Here is a 17554-nt window from a genome sequence, read left to right on the forward strand (position 1 = left end):
TTTCCTTCCCTTTCTCCTTTCCTTTCCTTCCCTTTCTCCTTTCCTTTCCTTTCCTTTCCTTTCCTTTCCTTTCCTTTCCTTTCCTTTCCTTTCCTTTCCTTTCCTTTCCTTTCCTTTCCTTTCCTTTCCTTTCCTTTCCTTTCCTTTCCTTTCCTTTCCTTTCCTTTCCTTTCCTTTCCTTTCCTTCCCTTCCTTCCCTTCCCTTCCCTTCCTTCCCTTCCCTTCCCTTCCCTTTCCTTTCCTTCCTTTCCTTTCCTTTCCTTTCCTTTCCTTTCCTTTCCTTTCCTTTCCTTTCCTTTCCTTTCCTTTCCTTTCCTTTCCTTTCCTTTCCTTTCCTTTCCTTTCCTTTCCTTTCCTTTCCTTTCCTTTCCTTTCCTTCCCTTCCCTTCCCTTCCCTTCCCTTCCCTTCCTTCCCTTCCCTTCCCTTCCCTTCCCTTCCTTCTTTTCTTTTCTTTTCTTTTTTCTTTTCTTTTCTTTTCTTTTCTTTTCTTTTCTTTTCTTTTCTTTTCTTTTCTTTTCTTTTCTTTTCTTTTCTTTTCTTTTCTTTTCTTTTCTTTTCTTTTCTTTTCTTTTCTTTTCTTTTCTTTTCTTTTCTTTTCTTTTCTTTTCTTTTCTTTTCTTTTCTTTTCTTTTCTTTCTTGTGTTGTTGGGTATTAATTATCTATATCCTAGGAGTCATGAACAAAGAAAATATATTTTCATTTTGTGGTGATGACTCTGATTACACCATGCAAGGGACCGTGCAATGGGAAATTTCTGTATGATTTAGTGAAGATTAATATTTATCTTCCACAGAGGCGTTGTGGCTAAGCAGATCAAATGCTCATTACACAAATAACATCTGGGATCTGTTTCTCGATCTATCATTTTACCTATTGCAGAACTGGAATGACAGCTCTGAGCTGTACTTTCTCACCTGTCGAAGTCTGGAGAAATGAACCATCTAAATTTTTTTATATCTGTCTGAGGGTAGATAACGATAAGTATTATTACATCTCTTCAGTTCTTCACCCCTTATTTTTACTCTCTCTATTTTTAATGGACAGTGTCTACCACTTAGATCCAACACAAGTATTGCGTGCAGAATATATTTTTTGTATTTTATTGAAGCACATATTTTTTGTGTGTGTTTTCAAGGCATGTCGTTTTGGGGACATAAATCTTCCTGGTCACTATTGGTTAAGAAGAAAGACCCTTCCTCCATCCTCCTCCTGAAAGGCTGACTTCATAGATTCATAAATTGATGTTTTAACACAGCTCTCAGAGTTCTCATCTTTACACTGCAGAACAAAAGCAAACTGTGAAACACTAGTGGGTGTCACCAAATGAAATTAGCATTCTCCAGCCAGCTCTAATTTCCACAGTAGGCTCACACACAACGGACGTAGTCCTTTGAGAATTCATTTAACCGTGACTCCCTATGTAGCCATTATTCCGTGAGCTGCCACACACTGTTAGTGTGGCCTCATATGGCTTCAGTGATATTTACCTTCAAAAATTTTGTCCAAGAAAAAGATAACCTGTAGTCCAGATCATTTTTCCAACCAGAAATCCTGGACAAGCAGCACAGTCTAATAATAACCTTAATTTTGCCAGGTTTTGAAATATTAGCAAGGAAGTTCTATTAAAAACAACAATAAACAAACAGGAATTAGTGAATCCAGCCACTCTCCTGCTCATGATCACTTCTACTGAAAAAAATCAGGTGTCCTACCCAAAGTCTGGATGACCTGAGCCCAGGGGTCTAAAGTGCATCAGCAGACATCAGAGCTCAAAAGTTCATCACAGCGTGGGAACTACGGCTGGCTAGTGTTGTGGTTTAACCCTGGCAGGCAGCTAAGCACCACACAGCCACTCACTCACTCCCCACATCAGTGAGATGGGAGAGAGAATCAGAAGGATATAAGTGAGAAAACTCACAGGTTAAGATAAAGGCAGTTTAATAAGTAAAAACACCAAACCAACAAAAAAAAACCCAACCCCCACAAAAAAAAAAGGTGAGACAGTTACTCACCACCAGCCAACTGATGCCCAGCCTATTCCCAAGTAATGGCAGCCCTAACAAACTTCTCCCACCCCTGTATTTATTACTGATTTATTACATTACATGGTATGAAATATCCCTTTGGTCAGCTGGGGTCAGCTGTCCTGCCTATGTCCTCTCCCAGCTTCTTGTCTATCCCCAGCCTACTCACTTGCAGGGCAGAGTAGAAAGTAGAAAAGGCCTTGGCGCCGTGTAAGTACTGCTCAGCAATAGCTAAATATTGGTGTGTTATCAACACTATTTTCATCAAAAATCCAAAACATAGCACCATACAAGCTACTATGAAGAAAATTAACTCTGTCCCAGCCAAAACCAATACAGCTAGATACCAACAATGTGGACAGAAACTGATCAGCAAAAGCCCAAATCTTCTTGCCCACAAACACATGCAGAGGCTGAAACTTGATCTAGCGGTATATAAATAGCCAGAAAGGTTGAGCACAAAGGATCATTCTTCATCTGGATTCTTATTAGTCAATTCAGTTTCCTGCTGACTGAACTATCTTCTATGAATCTTAGGTCTTAAACCTCTATAGGAAGACCCAAGTACCTGGCTCAGGGCTGCAGAGTCTACAAGATAATGTGATACGAACTAGTTCATTTTGCAGGACTAGAACTAGCTGCTTGTCCTTCAAAGGCCCAGAGGATAGCTTCAGATGATGAAAACAGTTTCCGTTATGTATATGTTTCCCTGTTTATTATTATTGCCTGGAAGTGAGGAGATTTTGGTCTTTGGTCTCCAGCATGTTTTGTTTCAGCTCAGTTCAGAAAACAGCTTGTATGAAATACTGTGATTAATGTAAGGAACACTTTTGTAGGTATATGCTATTTTCTTTTCATAAAATCTTGTTCAATGTAAACCAGAAGTGGAAACTTCTGTCAGAAAGGACCATTAGAGAATAACATGAAGTCTAAATGTGCTGATATTCACCAGTATATTAATATAGGGAAGACTCTGGAGAAAAAAAAGAAAAAAGAAGAAAAAAATAGGAAAACAATCATCAGGGAAAAAAACCCAAACAAAAAAAACCAAACCACCATAGTTCACAGATAAAGAAATACGGAAATTTTCTGATGCATTTTTCTTTTATTTTAAAGAACAATCCAAACCACATTATCCATCTTTCCAGTTACTGGTACAGCGGGTGGGCCCTAATTCAATGAAACACCAGTACAGAGATGTAATATTAGTCATGTGCTTGAATCTAACCCTATTTCATGAGTATTTAGGCACATAAATTTTAACTTTATTGAATCAGAGACATGAGTAGGTGGAACAAATAACCCTTCCATTAAATGAAACAGATATGTGCCTGCTTGCTGCTTTCTTAATAATTTCTGCTATAGCACCTTTTCCACGTGCACTTTTCTGCATGTTACTTGAAAGTCTCTAATTAGTAATGTCTCATAACACTCCTTTGAGGGAGATAATTACTGTAGTGATTTTGCAGATTAGAAAAGGAAGCCAAGGGAGATTGTAGCCTATACAGGGGATGTTTTGATTAGATCTTCAGAAAAATTTCTTCCCTGAAATGTTTGTCAAGCGCTGGAACAGGCTACCCGGGGAAGTGGTGGCGTCACCATCCCTGGAGGTATTTAAAAGACATGTAGATGTAGTGCTGTCATGGTTTTAGCTGGGATAGAGTTAATCTTCTTCACTGCAGCTGGCACAGTGCTGTGCTCTGGACTGAGTATGAAAACAATGTTGATAACACACCAATATTTTGGTTGTTGCTGGGTAGCGCTTGTACTAGCCAAGGACATTTCTAGCTTCCCATGCTCTGCTGGGTGCACAAGAAGCCGGGAGGGGAGGGGGCACAGCTAAGAGAGCGGATTCAAGCTGGCCAAAGGGATATTGCATATCATGTAATGTCATGCCCAGTTGGTTAACTGGGAAGAGCTGGCCAGGGGGAGGGAGGCAGCAATCGTGGCTCAGGGAGAGGTAGCGGTCTGTCGGCAGGTGATGAGTGGTTGTATCGTTTGTGTTTCTGGTTTTTTTTTCCTTTTTTTCCTTTTCCATTTTATGATATTATCATTATTGTTATTGTTATCATAATAATTATAATTATTATTTTTATTGTAATTATTAAACTGTTCTTACCTCAACCCACAAGTTGGGGTTTTTTTGTGCTTTTGCTCTTGCAATTCTCTCCCCCATCCCACAGGGGTGTGGGGAGTGAGCGAGCGGCTGCGTGGTGTTTAGTCGCCAACTGAGGCTGAACCACGACAGGTACCTATAATATTTCAAAAGCAGTCATGCAAAACTAAATAGATACAATCCATTGGAATAACACACTGGGCTAGACAGTTCACGAAGCCAGGTATGGTTTTTCACTGAAAAGACATATCAGAGGCAGAATATTAGCAGTCTCAGTATTTTATTATGTTTGCACCAAGGAGCGACTTTTTTTTAAAGGTGCTGAAAAACATTGACAAGTGGTTATTCCAAGTGATTCATAATTAAATACAATTACATTTAATTTATCATGTTTGTTTTTAATGTCAGAAAGGGCCTATCTATCTACTCTGAAGAAAAAAACATACTTTCTTCTAGAGGGCTTATATGAAATTCCACTGCATCAACTGTCGGCTCTACAAGTGATGCAAGAAGGAATTGCTCTTCAGTTGTTGAAATGTGTGTGGTGTGGTGAGGAAGAGAAGAAATTATGGTAATTTGGTATTGGTGGTAGAAAAGATGGTTTGATGAAAAGACACTGTTTTGACCTAGTGGAAGCCCCCACTGATAACCTGGAAGGTGAAAGATCACGTGAAAAGAAGTAGATTTTAGCTATTTCTCATTCTAAAGGTCCATACAGGAATCAGACACTAACAGATTCAGATCTCCACTTTTGTGTAAGATTACTACGTGTTGTGTCTTGCCAGATCACCAAACATATTAAAAGTGTGCCTGCAAGACACATTTCTAAAGAGTTCCAGAGCTCATGCAGTTTGCTGGCTGAGTTTGGCCAAGTGTGATTCATTGCTTTTAATAATCATTGCAGCAACATAGAACTTCATCCGAGACCTTTCTTTCCCTAGTTTAAAAGTTTATTAGAAAGACTGCTTATACTTGCTTCAATACCAGCTTGAACTACAAAACTATTGTCATGTCTCCTCAAGAGAGTGTGTTTCTTTCCATGCAAAACAGTTCAGCCATTAGGCCATTGCACAGGAGTGTAAAAACAAGTAATTTTAAGATGTACAATATGTAAATACTGCCAGAGTGTGCATACATTCTATGTTTGCTGAGCCTAACTGCATCAGAAATTTTTGTTATTGTTTTTATTAATATTATAATTCTTAAACATAACCTAGTGACAGGAAATTGTCTAAAATCATAGAAGAAAGCAAGAATGGCTTCTTATTGTAATGTCTCATAGGTGTATATCACCCTTTCTAGATGGCAATAATGCAGAGTTTTCAAAAAGAATACAAGTAAATTCTCCAGGATGCTTAGGAATATACTTAGGTTTTTTCTGTGCTAATAATGAAGATGAGGAAGGAAAAAAATATGGCAGGATTTTTAACTTTTATGGAAAGATATTGATTACAGTTCAAAACTGCACAGAAAAAAAAAAAGATTAAGAGTAAAGAAGTCAGTTATGGAATATGTGACAGTAACTGTTACTAATCTTACCTTGATTCTCAAACTGAAGTTTGAAAAACTATAGATACACAGCTGGTAAAAACCAGTACAACTTCACAGCAGCTGCTAGAAATAAGAAGGAGGGGAAGTCTGAGTAACTCCTTTTAGTGGATTTTTTTTCCTTCAAAGAATAAGCAGATAAGAGAGGAATGTTATACTAGAGTAAAGAAAGTGAAAGTTATAATTTAGCACTCAGCCATTAGTAATAAAAGTGTTTACAAATCAGTTCTGACAAATGGACTCCAACAGCAGTTCAGAGGAGTGCAGTGAATTGAGAAGGGCTTTTGTGCTGGACTGGAAGCAAGAGAAAAAGTGAAGAAAGGTGAATACATTAACAAGTTTGGTGACTGAACAACCACACAGTGAATGAAGATCAGTGTTGATAAATACAAAAGAGTAGATGCTGGAGAAGGAAAAAAAACGATGATGATGTAATTTGCTGAAGTTTTTCAGTTAAACATACAAGTGACACAGGTATAATTCTAGACAGCTTAGCAAAGATGTGTTCAGTGTTCAGCTAAGTAAATAAAACAGATGGATCTTAAGCAACAAGGTTTACACTGATTTATGAAATAATATTAAGCCATCTTATCAGAACATTATACAGGCCATCTATCTAAGTGGTGTGTATTAGGTATTAATCTGGAATAGTACCTGCTGTAAGATGACCTTGTCTCAAGAAAGGTACTGTATTGGGGATTCTGAAAGGGAAAAAGAATTGTCATGAAGCATGAAAAAAACCAGAAACTCTTGTCTGAACAGAGGGTAAAGAAAAAAATATGCATCCTTACCCTTAAGAGAATAGGAGCATAGGAAAGATTATGGAGAAAGTAAAGACTCAGTGAATAATTCCAATATGGGAATTTGTTGTTCCAAGATAGGAAATTGCTGTTCTTGCCACATCAGGGAAACAAACAAACAAACAAACAAACAAACAAACAAACCAAAAAAAAACACGTAGTGGATGCCATCAGTCAAGATAAAAGGTATCAACTTCAAAAAATTGTAAGAGAAAACACATTTTTCACAACCTTAATTGAACTTAAATCACGTAATTACACTGTTGTTCTCAAAGTCAAAGATGACCCTGAAAACTTCAAAAGGTTCAAAGAAGAACAGGGCATTTCTATACATACCAACAATATCATAAGTTATAGTAGCAAATGCTAAGACAAACAGCAGAATTCTCTGTGATTAGAAGAATTCTTGGAGGAGACAGATTATCTCATGTCTAGGGGAGAAACTGCTTTGGTCTTTCTAATGAATTACCTGATTCTGGCCACTGTTGGAGAAAGGCTGCTAAATTTGTCAGCCTACAGGCTGGGAATTCTTTACTTTTCTTGTGCTGTGAGTCTGAGACACACAAAAATCTTCAAAAGAAATTCCAGCTGTGAAGGAACAAGTGAAAAATTTAGAGACAGCAAACATGGAACTCAGTTTAAAGAGCAAGGCAAACAAATAAAAGATGTAGTTCTAAGGTCATATCTACAGAGGACAGTGGAGTGTAATGCAGAAACTACCAAGCTGGCCCTTAGAGAGCTGGTACACTACAGTGACTTGGGAGATATCAGTTCAGGTACAGAAAACAGAGCAGTCACAACAACATGGAGCTCCATCTGAGCCCATAAGTCCTGGTCAACAGAAGAGTTAATTAGAGAATATTGTGCCTAATTGCAGAAGCATCTCTGTCTCTGACGTCTCAGGACTCTTGCCATTGTACACTGCAAAGCCTTGGTGTGTCACTTGTGTCACTACCAGTGGGTGAGAGGAAAAGGATAAAACAGCGTGGTACTGTTCCTGACCGTGATGAGTGATGTCTGCCCAGCACGTGACAAATGGAACAACTTTCACTGTGATTCAAATCAACTTCTCACTAGGCACTAAGAAAAAGGTGCTATCCAGCATAGTTAATGGAAACTTATTATTTTCTGGTTTTAAGGTAACTACTTTATTGTGGTTGTTTTTGTTGTTGTTATTATTATTGTTTGAATTCTCATCCCAGCTGTGTATATGTGTGACCACCATGAAGTTAAGCCATAAAATGGCAATGTTCTTCTGCAAATCTCACTGCTCTGGTAAGTGACAGTAGGCAAAAAATGCAACATTTTCAGGAGGAAAAAGCCAGAGAAAACCAGTATCCAATAGGAAAATGCTCATTGGCAACCTAGGAGGTGTGGATTCCAGTCTGCTCTCCCTTAAAGAAGCTGCATTTGTTTTCCTGTTTTTATTTTCTATTAGAATGGATCTGAGCTGCCTACAGAAGCAGCTTGCTAAAGGAGTGCTCAGGAACTCCTATTTTAACAGTTCTGTTTCTGGATTTATGGGCTTTGGATGGGCTTCAAACAGCCATTCACTCCATATGTGTGTCTGGGTGAGTAGTATCAGTACTAGAGAGACTTTGTACAAGCCCTGTGGCAGAATCAGAAGTACAAAGGGGAAGTGCCTACAAAGTTACACTGCAGGAGAGCTTGGTTCCTGGGCTTAAAGTGCTTAAAGAGCAGCCAGAGCCCTTGACTTCATGCATCGTGGAGATAAATTCTTGAGTCTGTTCATAAAGCAATATTTTTGGGAAAATATTTCCCACAGAACTGTGGCCTTCTTTAAATCTCTCCACCCAACCAACACTCCTTGGCACTCCTCTGGAGTCACTGGAGCTTTGCACATAAAGCTGCCAAGGGTCTAGCTGCCTGAGAAAAATTTGCATTTGAAATACCTCTTGGTCTTTCTCCAGCTAATTAAAATAAAAATAAGTGCGTGGCCTGCCTGACACATGCCTTCCTATGTCCACACACCACCCCTGTGAATAATGTGAGTGAAGTGGACAGGTTTCCAGTGACTGAAGCTCTCTGCAGAAAAGTTCCACTGACTCTTGCAATAACACAACTATTTATTTAGAGCCTGTACTGGAAGGAGCTTTTCATAGTCCTGAGCTTCAGGTCCCTGTGTTCTGCAGTGTATGTTAGAGCTTCTCTGACACTTTTAAAGGACACGATGAAATCCTCCTCATTTCTAGCCACTGATTCCAGCTAATGGGTACATGCAATGCACAGAAGCAGCCCTCTCCAGCTCTCTGCAGGGACTCATCTTCCAGGGAACACAGCATTAAAAACAACAGATGTGACAGCAAAGAACATCACACCAGATGTGCAGCTGATTATTGGTCTGCATATGTCTAAACAGCTGCGAGCAACGGCCGTATGCTCAAAGGTGTGTGTGTGCTCACATACAGACACACCGACACACGGACACACCGACACGCTTGCGGCGGGCCGGCCGCTCTCCAGGGTGCTGCAGGCGGCGGCTCCGCGCTTCTCCGGCGGCTGCCGTGGCTCTGCCAGTTGCAGGACTTTCCTACTTTATCCCCACCAGAGACACTTCAGGCTATAAACCCCCGAGTTTCAGGTCGAAGAGAGTCTGTGCTTCTATGGTCAATGTCAAGTAAAACTTCTATGCTGTAGATAACCCACTCCACACACAGGCACGCAATTTACAGAGTGTTTTATTTAACTCTTGGCCTTTTAAGAGCCTTGTGCCACAGCTGTAAAACATATCCTCTTATAAGCACAATCATATGACTCCTTGCCCCCTTGTTAATGTTTTTTAACTCCATATCACATAAATTGAGCTCTTAAACTTTGTTCTTGTTTTCTTTCTCCTGAAAGTCACTTTTCAGTCTGCACTCAGAAGTATGTCTGACAGCCTTGAACACATGCTATACCGTCATTTTCAGTAGCTGTCTTTCCAAGCCTGGACAAAGGTGACACCAGTTCTCAACAAATATACTTTGCAGATTGTTCTGAAACTGTTTTCAGATCTGCCCACCTATATACTACTCACTCATCTGCGATGCAGCAATGTTTGCAAAAAGCAATAATTCCTACACACACACACAAAAAGAAGTGCAGATCTGCAATTTAAGACTACATTAACAGGTAAACTACTTATATGTTTACATTTAAGGGTGCATCCTCAGCTTTGCTGTGTCTATCAGGATGCTCTTCCAGATACTGTTTTTATCCTTAATCAAACAATAGATTCGATTTTCCAGTTTGCCACCTAGCTGCTCCATACGAGAGGGGATCAGTTTGGCTTTGCAGATTAGACTCAGAGCCCCATCTAAACCTGCTGGGAGATTCCATTTCATTAGTGTGGTCTATTTTTAATAATTCCTAGTATGTTGGGCTTTGAGACTCAAAGTGACCACTGTTGTCATGCAGGGGAAAAGTGAAAGAAAAGCTTGGTGTTTTTCTGTTAGTAAGGCAGTGCTTAATGTTGCTGGCAGGTGAAAGCAACACATCTCCTTGTTAGCTGTGCTGGAGGACTTAGAAGATTTCAGCTGGGAAGAAGAAACCAAGATGCTCTTAGTTCCCTAGGACCAGTGAGATCCACACTGCGACATGTTAATGTTTCAGTGCCTTCCCCGGGCAGATCTAACCATGCTTTATGACACTGCTATGGATGCACTGTTTTGGACACAGATAAGTGATTATATGCCCTTTTCTGTTAAAGGTTTGACCATCAGTTTATTTAACTCATTTAATTTCTGCTAGTAAGCACCTATTAACATTTATTTGCATGAAGTCTGGCTCACCGTTGTCTTGGTTTGGATTTGTTCCTTCCTTTCTTCTTGCTCTCTGCAGCCCACACCGTCAGGATGATTTGCTGTTCCATTGTCCAATTCTCACCAGCATTTTCCCATCATCTGTCAAATACCTGCCTCCCCTGTGTGTAAAACCATTAAAATCAGCTGTTCACTGCAATGCTGGAGGCAAACGAGTGTCGAAGCCTCAGAGCTAAACAGTAGCAGAGCAGCATGATGGGTGGTGGCAAACACAGCCCACAGCCACCTGCGGCCAGGGACCTGGAGCAGCAGCCCTGGGGTCTGCACTGGTCCATGCTGGGAGTGAGGTGTCCAGCTCAGCTGGGTGGGTGCAGCTGACTCCCCCTCTCGCTTTGCACCTTGTATAATAGCCTTGTGCTGCTTGGGTCAAGTGCCCATTTTCAGGCATCTCTTATTCCACAGAGAGATTAGGGCTTCTCCCTGCTCTTCTCAGTCCCATTGGCCTAAAATCAGTGGCAAAAACTCCAAGGGAAGAGGTGCTTCAACTAAAAGTGGTTCTCAGAGCTACTTCTTTCCCCTGGGAGGTGACATGTCCTCTTCCAGCAGTGACCAGGGAGGGAACCAGACCTCCAAAGGGAAATCGAGCATGTCAGTCTACAGAGCTGTCTGTCTCCTGTGCTTGCTCTCTCAGGCCCCCAAGAAAGCTGTCTGCTGGCTGGGAAGCCAACCACCTAAGCCATGGCAAATGGGTTGTGAGATGGTTGAGCTATCGGGACCCCCCCATGGGGCACCCACACATCTAAGGGTGCACCCTAGCTCCTTTCCCTCTCCCTAGGAAATGTGGAGAGTCAGAAACAAGTGAGGGGAGTCAGGCTGCTTTCCGTGGCCATCCTTGTCCGTCTGGGGATAGAAAGAGGTTAACAGGAGGGAAGCTTTAGTCTGCCCTGGCTCCAGGTGGATGTGAGTGCCTCTGGCAGTGAGAAGCAAGCCAGCAGTTTCCCCTGGGGTCTGCTTTTTTCTCACACCCTCCCCTAATCCCAACCCTGTTGCAAGGGGGTGAAAGCATGAGTGGAGGGGTGGTGAGGAGGGGGGAGTAGGCACCGTGAGAGCGCAGTGACAACCCGCCCAGGGCACTTTGTCCCCGGCCCCTCCGTAGCCTCCCTCACCCTTGAAGGAACCTTGAGTCTCTGCAAATACCTCTGTGGCCCCAGATGCATGTGAGGGACCACACCCTCCTGGGTAAAACAGAAAAGATCACTTTAGAAGCAGTCCCTGAGGCACCCCTCTTCCCTTTCCACCCTTCACGCACCCAAGCTTCGAAACGCTCGGGACAGGGCTCTCGGCCTGCTGGAGCGCACCCCAACAAGGCAGCTCCACACCCAGGGGAAGGAACCATTTGGGAGGCATATGGCTAAAGGCAGGGCCATGGTCCGCAGCAAAGTCTCGCTAGAGATCACTCGGCATCATTGGGTATGGATGCAATTTCTTTTGGAAGCCTCCTCGCTGAAAGTTGCTGTCTTTGCCTCCCCTCCCCGGGAGCCTCTCTTGGTCCTTCCGTGGGAAGGGAACACTGTCAGTAGCAAATACTCGCTTCCTCATGCACCTTTTTTTTTTTTTTTTTCCTGCTAGGGAAGGGCTGAACACTTTATTCTGTGATTTTACGATGGATTTATCTTTACAGCTATTTAGAACACTGTAAACGACTCTGCTCCCCACCCTCTCCTCTCACATGAGTGGGGGACAGGGGGAGTGATACATTTGAAATGTTTTAAGCTCAGGAGCAGCATTTTTTTTTCCCCCTCAGGAGGTGTGTCTAGCACGTAGTGCTCTAAAGAGAGGAGCCGGTAATAACAGATGCTCTGTCAAACTTAAAAGGTGCTGCTTACCACGGAGTCACCGGATGCCATAAAGATATATCTGCTGAGATTGCCTAAGAGCACGGCTCCGCGGGCACTGGAAGGCAGCCACGCGTTTCCGTGTGGGTGTGGGGGTGGAAATCTCCGCTCTCCCCGGGCTGGCTGCAGAGAAGGCAAGGTGGAGGTGGGGGTCACACAGCAGGGTGTTCAGCACCGGCCTTTTATTTCCATGGGTGATCACAGGGGGGATGCGTGCGAGGAGAGGAGATGCTCCCCGGCTTGGGTGAGGTTTGCACGGCGGAGGATGCTCCTCCAGCGGTCCGAGCTCTGCAGCCTTTAGACACACGGCTCTGAGCAGCGCGGCATTGGGGAGCCCCCTGCAGCCGGGCAGAGCCGAGCCGAGCCCCGGCCCCGGCCCCGAGGTACCTCCTGCCTTCACTCTAGCCCTGGGAAGCAGCGAGCTGCTGGAAGGGGCCCCTGTCCCGGGACCTTTTTCCTTCCCCTGGGTCGGCCCAAAGAGAGCCGGGGGCTGCCAGGGTCGCCCCCTCCCTGCTCCTCGCTTTGGGAAGGGCTGACTCGTGCTGGCAGGGATTGAACTCTGACTAAATCTCCGGAAATCAACGTGCACAATCAAACACTCGCAACGTCGCTAGGATGGAAAATAATAATAATAATAATAGGGGGCGGGCATTGCCCCTTTTGAGGCTGCTAATCATCTTGATTAATGAATGTTAAAACATGTTAAGCGCCAAGGTCTCGAAGACAGCCCGTGGGAGGTTCAGGGAGTGAGTGGCCAGGGCTGAACCTGGAGCTGCAGCTTGCAAAGTAAGTGGCAGCCAGGCCCTGGGGGTGGCTGTCCACTGCCCCGGCGTGGCTGCTCCTGCGGCGCAGCAGCCCCACAGGGCCACAGCCTGCTTATGGCTTGCTTCCAACTTCCCGGTGCCATATCTCATCTGAGTTGTCTGGATAGCTGTCTCCTAACTCTGCTATGAAGTCGAGGCAAAATCTTCTGTGAGGGCTAAGAAATCAAGGGGCAGATGACGGGTCCCAGCTGCCTTGATGCTCTTAGAGCTACAAGTGATCCAACCCTTAAACCTAGTGGAAGTGCTTTCAGGTAGAGAAACACAGACTTGTGTAACACTGAAGCATGAGTACCTGCAAAATTCAGAGCTCCCTGCCTCCAAATTAGTCCTGCCACCCAAGGCAAGGAAAATATGCACCCCAGGACAGAGCAGAGTATAACCAGAGTCCTGCTACCCTGAAGGCAGGCACATCACCCCCCTGGGGGTAAATCCACTCCTGAGATCCTTGCAGGAGCAATAGCTAAATGCATGCAACTATTGGAGGCGGCTCCTCTGCCTGGGGCCAGCCCAGGTGAAGAAATACTTTCTGCAATGTGAAGGAAGGGGGTTCTGGAGTGGAGAGGAGGGGAGTTGTAGGGCTGTGGCTCCGCTGGCCCTTCAAGAAGAGAGATGGGGCAGGGAAGGCAGCAGACAGAAGCTGGGGTCATCTTCATAGGGTGCACCTTTCCTCTTTGCTTATCACTTCCCCTTATTATTCTTTGGACAATAAACGAGATGGGTTCCCCTCTCCTGCTTCCCACCTCTACAGCCACTATCCCAAGGGAAAAAGCATCACTGCAGACCACAAATCAGTTCTGGTCCAGGAGAGAGGCAAAAACAAAGTAAACCTAAAGTTATTTATTTTCAGATTATTTCAATCGAACTGGCAAATTCCCTTAAGCAAAATAAAAACTTCTCAGCCTAGTGACTATTAATTAAAGGAAAATGCTTTACACCCAAGGAGAATTAACTCTTGTTCATAAAATGTATCTGTTACCCCTAATTCGTTTGTCATTGTACCAGGGAAGCAGCTTTGCATGAATATTTCAGCACAATAATCAGTTTAAAAACCTAAATTGGATTTAGTGTTACAACATTCTTCCACGGTACACAGAGACTCCGATGACTCCAATAATCTAAAAGCAAGATCTCTTTCTTTCTCCCCCCGTACATCGCTGTAGACTTACAGCTATCACGGAACTGCGGAAAAAAAAGTAACCAGAAATAAGAAAGGAGAGTGTTGAGGGGAAAGATGGGGAAGAGGTAATTGAAGAAAAAAAATCGGTTCTGATGTACAAATTGTAGATAAAGACTTCTGATGAGGAAAAGGGAAGTGTCTGATGAGGAAGAGGGGAGAGTGCGTTGAGAGATAACAAGAACCAGTAATTTCTATTCAGCAAAGCCACCAAATCAGAGAGCAGTGCTGATCTTATTGGAGGAGAGCCTTCAACAGCAACTAATCCTGTCATATTGAAAGAAAATTGTAAATGTTCTCTGCAGAAATTGCCTTGCCCATTGCAGCTAATCGAGCCCACTTCGCGCTCACACACCCCCACGCACCACCCACACACTCACACCCCCGCAGGCAGGCAGCGAGCGGACCCACAGCCGCAGCACCCCAGCAAGGACATTCACCCGAGATGCTCATCTAGGCGCCCTGTTTCCCTCCCTCGACACCCCCGCCACGAAGGTGGCAGCTTGCCCTCATTTCCTCAGAAGCACTGGGGGAAGTATGAATTATTACCAGCTTACTTACGAGTCCCAGCTTCTGGTATTTTTAGTGTGTCCAGTTTTGTCTCAACCGTTAAGCCAGGTTTGATAGCACTATTTCTTTTTTTTTTCTTTTTTTTTTTTTTAAGCTCAACTTGGCTGAACTGAAGCACAGACTCCCAAGGGCCAGAGCCACAGAGCGTGTGCGTGTATATGCGTGTGCCCGTGCGTGTGGGAGGGAGCGAGCGAGCGAGGGAGAGACAAAAACTCCATCAGCCCGGCCAATGCCACCTCTCGTTTAAAGCTTCCAAACTGTTAGTCTTTCCCCCCATTATCACGGTACCAAGTAAGCTGTCTTTCCCCCACCCCGACCCCCCTCCCTCCTCTTGGAAGATATGGAGGAGAAAGATAAAGCGGCTGCCTCCGGGCTCTGACGGCGCGCAGCCCGCATGCCTCTGCCGCCACAGCCGGCGCGACTCCGCAGCCGCCGCTCGCAACCAGCCGCTTGCAGCGGGATGGGATGCAACTTCTGCTAACTGGATCCCAGGTAGGAAAGCTTTGGGGTTTACAGACGGTTCCTCTCCCTTTTTTTAAATTTCCTTTTTCTTTCCTTCTATTTTTTTGTCTTCTCTCCCCCCTCCCCCCTTTTCTTTCTCGTCCTGTACCCTCCGCCTCTTCATCGCCGCACCTAGGATTTCACCCGCTGCTGTCATAGGAAAGCTCCCGCCAAGAAAATAACGTCCAAGAAACGAGCTTACGTTTTGTGTCCTCGTAGAAGGAGGGGAACAAAACATAGGGAAACTTTTGGTGAAAGGGTCCACAGTGGTGCGGGTCAAGGGGGAAAGGCAGCGAGAGGAGAGAAATGCGATTGCCCCCAGCACAGAGCCTTCCTCTGTTGAGTTACAGTCGTGATATTAACCCCAGAATCGAGTCTAGCACAGTATAGCGGGGAAGGAAAGAGGCAGTAGACTGATTTAAAGAAATCCTCACATTTTCCAAACGCTGTCCACAGGGTGGTTTATATATATAAATGTACGTATATATAAATGCTGCATTCCGACACAGGGACATCTCCCGGACTACCCTTCCCAAATACCTCTGTGATATGTGTGTTGACGACTCCTGCAAAATGTCACTGGGAGCCTGGAGCGGAGCCGTCCCCGGTGAGAAGAGCCTGCCTGCCGAGCGCGCTAGCTGGCGGGCTGGAGGGTAGAGACGGGGCGACAGGGATCCCTGCCCTGCCGGGGACAGCGATGTACCCAGCAATGCGGGGTACAAGGGGAGGAGGCTGCTGTGTCAGTGCGGTCCCTCGCCCCTCAGCATCCCTCCTGGGGACCGTGCGCCTGCCCAGGCTCAGCGCCCGTCTGCGCTGCCGCAGGTCTCAGGTCCTGCCTCGGGGACGGGGAGCGCGGGCGCGGGGCGCCGGGGGAGGCGGGGAGGGTATGGGGTTTCCCCGGCTCATTTCCGACCCCGCTTCCCTGGCTCGGTGCCCCTGGGGTCCGGTCCCCGGGTGTGGCCAGGGATCCGGGTGAGGCAGGGAAGGATGCTCCAGGTCTGGGTCCGGCTCGCCCCGCTCCCCCGGCCCGACTGAGCCCCGGGCAGCGCTGAGCTGGTCCCGGCCGTGCCTCCGGGCTCCTTTTCCTTCCGCCCGTGCCGCCGCCACGGGGTGCTTGTGACCAGAAGGAGCGAGCTGATGCTTTGAGAGGCAGCTCAGATCAGGCTATGAGAGGAAAACTGCCTCCCAGAAACGCTCTGGGTCGCCGCGGTCCTGGTGCTCCCCCAGAGCCCAGCCATTTTCGGAGGCTCTGGAGGGGCAAAGTGCTTTCCGGGATGCTTCTTCTCGGGCAAAAGCCGAGTCCCGTCCGCCGCCCCCCGCCCCCCCCCCCCCCGTATCCCCCCCCCCACCCGCTTCATCTCGGGCCACTCTTCGTTTCGCGTGTTCCCACCGGTCTGCCCCCTCGCCGGACACGCCGGCTTCCCGCGGCTGCCCAAGCGCCAGGGTGACGGCCCGCCGGGGAGCGGGAAGCGGCAAGGACGGCCTCTCCCCTCCACCCGCCTCCCCGCAAGGCAGCCAAGGCGGAGGGCGCTGCCCCAGCCGGCCCGTAGCTCCCGGAGAGGGGCTTTGCCGCCACAGTGCGGCCCACTGCAAGCTCCGGGGGGAAGCAGCCAGGGCTTTTAACTTCTTCCCACGGGCCTAGGGGTGAGTCCTTACCCCTTCGATGCGGAAAGGGCAAGGGACTTTCCTCCCCCGTAAGATTGTCTTTATCCTACTACGTTCGTGTGCTAAAGTTCTTTTAGGGAAAGGATAGATAGCTTATTTTTTTCTCAACTGGAAGAGGATACTGGGGACAGCAGGGGTAATTCTTGTTGCAAATCTAGCCGGAATAATATCTCTCTCTATTTTTATGTGTCAACCAGTGTGTTTGCACACATTGGCTTCTGCCTAACCCTTAAGGAAGGTCTTCCCTTTGCAGAAGGGGAAGAAAAGGGGGTGGGGAAAGGAGAGGGGCCAACCTCTGCTTGACAGCCTGCTCTTGCAATTTGGGAGAAAAAAAAAAAACAAAAAACCCCAAACCAAAAGACTGACAAAGAGGAAGTACGCATGCTGTCTGCTTTTATGGTATTGCATTGCCTGCAATCACAGCCCCTGTCTAAAAACACACCAGCCTTAATCGTACAGTTTATGACACCAGCCGCTCTCGGTGATTTGTCTATAAACCACATTAAGCTACACAGAGTACACTCCCTCTCTCCTTTAGGCTCTTTTTGATTATAACTTTGGTTGAACTTCCCCTTTGCGGGACCCCTGGACTTCAAAAGAAGCCATGTTTGCTTTTGCATCAGGAGAGAGCGAAGTACAGTGGGCTTGCTGACTTTGGTGAGCATGTGCCCCAC

General features: G+C 45.7%; 1 protein-coding gene and 1 long non-coding RNA gene across 8 annotated transcripts in view; one reads left to right on the forward strand and one right to left on the reverse strand.

Annotated features, from left to right (window-relative positions):
- Window positions 1-462: 462 nt before the first annotated feature.
- Window positions 463-14784, reverse strand: LOC142067883 (uncharacterized). Of its 2 annotated transcripts, XR_012664162.1 has the most exons (5): window positions 14706-14784; window positions 6960-7078; window positions 6345-6391; window positions 5682-5756; window positions 463-1280 (listed from the first exon to the last, which is right to left on the reverse strand). It is a non-coding gene; the product is annotated as an uncharacterized LOC142067883 (long non-coding RNA). The 2 variants fall into 2 exon arrangements; XR_012664161.1 differs by having other exon boundaries at window positions 5682-7078.
- A 92-nt stretch (window positions 14785-14876) lies between these two features.
- CHRM2 (cholinergic receptor muscarinic 2) overlaps window positions 14877-17554 on the forward strand; it is a 105408-nt gene continuing 102730 nt past the window's right edge. For 4 of the 6 annotated variants that reach the window (XM_075116863.1, XM_075116829.1, XM_075116819.1 and 1 more), the window contains exon 1: window positions 14877-15206. The gene's annotated coding sequence lies outside the window, so the exon portion shown is untranslated. The remainder of the gene's footprint in view (window positions 15207-17554) is intronic. The other 2 variants (XM_075116813.1, XM_075116887.1) reach the window with 2 other exon arrangements.

This window comes from Phalacrocorax aristotelis, chromosome 1, assembly GCF_949628215.1.
Source record: "Phalacrocorax aristotelis chromosome 1, bGulAri2.1, whole genome shotgun sequence".
Lineage (NCBI taxonomy): Eukaryota > Metazoa > Chordata > Aves > Suliformes > Phalacrocoracidae > Phalacrocorax > Phalacrocorax aristotelis.